This window comes from Aquila chrysaetos, chromosome 3 (genome assembly GCF_900496995.4).
Source record: "Aquila chrysaetos chrysaetos chromosome 3, bAquChr1.4, whole genome shotgun sequence".
NCBI classification, from domain to species: Eukaryota; Metazoa; Chordata; class Aves; order Accipitriformes; family Accipitridae; genus Aquila; species Aquila chrysaetos.
This window is the reverse complement of record NC_044006.1, coordinates 17,629,337-17,633,331: the sequence shown is the minus strand read 5'-3', so window position 1 is coordinate 17,633,331 and position 3,995 is coordinate 17,629,337. Positions and strand designations below refer to the sequence as shown.

At 53.6% G+C, this 3,995-nt stretch overlaps 1 long non-coding RNA gene across 1 annotated transcript; it reads left to right on the top strand.

Annotated features, from left to right (window-relative positions):
* The first annotated feature begins 640 nt into the window (after window positions 1-640).
* LOC121233189 lies at window positions 641-3,196 on the top strand. Its single transcript, XR_005932076.1, has 2 exons — window positions 641-1,341; window positions 2,050-3,196. It is a non-coding gene; the product is annotated as an uncharacterized LOC121233189 (long non-coding RNA).
* Window positions 3,197-3,995: the final 799 nt, after the last annotated feature.

Genomic DNA, 3,995 nt, shown 5'->3' with positions numbered 1-3,995 from the left:
TGGAGAGAACTGGGTGTGGGTGCAGGCAGCTGGGGAACCATCTCAGGCATGAAGAGGGGACAGGGAAAAGCCTAGGCATTCAGTGAGAGGTGGACCACATAACGGACCCTGCTGGAGTTCAGTGCATCCAGGTGGCCATGCAGGAAAACTTTTGGGACACACTGCGTCACTCATGAGCTGGACTTTTCCTTTCAAAGCAGGGGGCACCAGCTGAAGACACTGCCCAGCCTGCAAAGGTTTGAACCTGCATCTCCCAGGGGCTCCGCCTGGCCTGGCTTCCACCTGGACCTTCCTCTGCCTCACCATCAAAGCCATCCCCCTTTGTCTGAAGTGCTTAGTGTTTACTGGTACCATAAAGGGAGCCTGTGTCTGAGGATTGTGTGACCTCAGCTGTCGGGCTTGGGTGCTAGCAGAATTCAGGGCCCAAATCCATGAAGGTGTTCAGAAGCCCAAGACCGGTCTTACAAGCTACTACTTCTTCCAAAGGAGAACTGGTGGCTTACATCAGCTCGTCTCCACTCGCAGCCCCATTTCCTCCATCCCATCTGTGCCAGGTCTGGTGCTTCATTCAGATCACAAGCAACAGGGGAGACCGGGTGGGCTGTGGGGGGGATGTGGAGGGTGGGATGGAGGTGGAGCGGGACCCTCTCTTTTGAGGGCAGTGAGCTATTGGATTGTTTCAGCTGTGAGGTACAGCTTCCCCCACAATGACCTAGCCTTGGTGTCTGCTGGGGAAGGTGAAGGTGCTGCAATTGCAAATGGTACCCAAATACTGGGCTGGGGTCTCCCTGCAGTGTGTGCCACCTCCCCACTCCCAGGACAGGATAACCATTCAGAAGAGTGCAAGACAGACAGACCCTATAGCCCCAGGGACCACAGAAGGGCCTATAGAGCAGGGTCTCTATCACCTGCAGGCAGACAGCCCCAAAGAGGACAAGGAGAAGAAGTGGGCTACAGCCTCCCCCCTACTCCCAGTTTAATCAGCAGGGGTGGGGGGTGTCTAAGTGCATTGATGGCAGAAGTGCCTGCTTGTTTGCACGTCTCTCCCACGCCACTCCATGGATGCGGCTGTCCCTGCCCCGACCAAGGGCACAGGCTGAGGGTGGACATCCTTCCCTGGAGATCTGCAGCCGGTTCCCAGCCTCTCTGGATGCTCTGGTCAACAAAGAAAGGATGAGAAACTGTCCTGAGGTAGAAACTGCCTAGCTGTGGAGTGCTGTTGTGAGGAAGGCACACTGACTTGGCAAGTCCCTCATCTCCCACCATTACGTGCACCTTGGGACCAGGCCTGGAGGTCAGCCAGACCTGTGGGGACCTCCAGCAACGCTCTGAGAAGAGCAGGTACGAGCAGGGTGAGGGCTGGTGGGGAGAGCTGGACACAGAAAACTCATCCCTGGACCACTGCACGCACTTTGGTGGGGAGGGCCGGGACTATGTCCAGATGAATCAGTAAACCCCCCACCAAGCCGTGCTGGCCCCCATGTAATCACCAGCAGGGCTGGTGATCTGCACAAGACACCGCCTCTCTAGGCAGCAGAGCAGTCAGCTTCTGCAGTCGTGCAGACTGCAGTGACCCCGCCTAGGCTGTGCAGAGGCAGCCGAGGGCCTTGTGCAGGCGAAGACAAACCCCTGCGGGCACAGAGCCTCCCACATCCCAACCACCCGTCGGCCCCTTGCGTGGCTGGTCAGGAGGAGGGGAGGGTCCCCTGCAGGGGATTACTCCAGCCAAGTGCAGAGGCTGGCTGGCGTCCCTGCTTTGGCCCCCTTTTATAGTCAATGCAAGAGGCATTTTCTGAGCACAGTTCCTCTGGTCCTGAAGTGGAGGCAGAAGGCTGGCCCGGTGCGTTGCCCTTGCCACGTGCCTGATTTTTCTCTGTTGAGATACAGGGAGGCCAAACAACAAGCTCAGCTCTCCGGCAGGCAAGGCAAGTGCCAGCAGTGAGGCTGCCTGCGCTCAAGGCCAGCTCTTTGATAGCACAGCTGTAGAGCTGGCCTTGAAGGAAAAGAGCTGGAGGATGCCTCGCTGGGAGCTTCCTCCCTCTTTCTCAGGAATGCTGCCTAATCACAGGCCCTCGCCCTTGGGTCTCTGCCTGAGCCAGGTCAGCCACTCCTGTGCTGATCTGGACCCTGACCCCAACCCATGGACTGACTTCCTCCCTTGACCTCAGACCTGCCTTATCACTGTGGGACTTGCATGCTCATCTGGACACTGTCACTGGACCTGCTCTGTTCCCATCTACTGCTGGCCTGCACCGTGCTGGGTAGGGCAGTGCCTTGCCTGTCCTGCTGACAGCTCAGCTCCAGCTCACCTGTCCTGGCACAGCATGCTGCTCCTGCTGGTCCCCGACAGTGAGCCAGGTGGGGTTCATGATGCTGCTTATGCTGAGCATAAATAAAGGCTTTGCAGGTGAGACCTGAATTGCTTTCCAGACAAGGCAGACAGACCCTTCCTGGCTGCAAAGCTTAATTTGTCCACATCTATTGGTTTCCTTCATGGGTGAGGAAACACTGGATCCCAATTGATTCAGCTGAGCTCTTGGAGGGGTCAGGGATCTGTCTAGGACACAGCTGGGAACAGGCAGAGGCAGCACTGGTGCATATGGTGGCTGCCAGCACAGGAGGAGCACTGTTCCCTAGGAAGGGCTGCCACTCCGTGGTCAGCCAAAGCAGGCGGGTATGTCTAACATCTGAGGGTTTCCGATAATGTTAACCATGGCTGCTGACATCGGATACTGCAGCTGGAGTCCTGGACAGTGCACAAGGAGAAACATCGCAAATTGGCATAGACACATCCCGGGACTGCCAAAAGCCATGTGGTGTCGGTGGGAACAGCAGAACAAAGGGTTATTTCCCACATTTCAAAACCAGTGGGATCTAGAAAGACCCATTTCTGTGGAAAAGGAAGTGGATTCTGACATGTGCCCTGTCATGGTAGATGTGCTAAGATTTGTTTGTTTTTTTAAATGAGGAAAACTCCTCAATGAAATATAGTGCTCTCAAAAAAACCCAATACACAAACAGTATGCTGACATGTTGGTAAAAAAAAATAATCTGTTTCACTCAAAACTTTGGAGTTATTTTTCTAGCTGTTTTCTGTTTTAATTCTGCATTTTTTTTCTCTTGCTTCTAGAAACCTGCAATGTTAAAACCCCATGTGAGATTTCCAGGTTAAAAAATAAATCCAAACTGATAACGACATTTTCTGCTACAGTTTTTTTTCCTGTTGTGGTATTTTTAGCAAGCTACTCTGCTTCCACAAACTCCCAGCAGGCAGCTCACAGGCTCTGTCAGAGAAGCATTAACACAAGTTGCTGTACAGTGACGTGGACCATTCTGCTTTAAACCATCCTTTGTGCTCTCTGGGTCCTGTGCCACTCATGGCACTGGGCTGAGGCTGATGTCATGGGAGCAGCCAGATTTGTGCAGTGACAGCAGTTCCTGTGGGTATTCGTGAGGGAGAAGACAGGAGAGGAAAGCACTTGGACTCAAGGCCCTGCTGTGTCCTCCTCTGGAGCCTGGCAGCACCTGCAGCCCTAGCCCTGCTTCTGCAGACACCTTGGCCACAGCAGTTACTCTTCCGATCTGGAAACCTGGCAGGCAACAATCATCCACTTGGCTGTGGCCTCTGAGCAGAAAATGGATTATCCCAGGAAAACCACCTGAACCAGAAGAGTTTACTCACCCACAGTGACAAACACTGTAATATTTGACATGAAGAACTTCAGTCCACAAAGATTTTTGCTCTTCTGTGTCAATCAGGTTTTGGCTATCACCTAGCATAAAACAAAAAAAAAAGATTACTTGCCCCTGTACAATTCTGTATGGACAGAAGAACATCCAGTTCTCTGGCTGTACCAAAGAGTAGCCAGACGGCCAAGGGGCGTTAACAATCCCCCTCCGCTTGGCACTGGTGAGGCCTCACCTGGAGTGCTGTGTCCAGGTCTGGGCTCCCCAGAACAAGGGACATCAACGAAGGGGACCAAATCCAGCAGAGA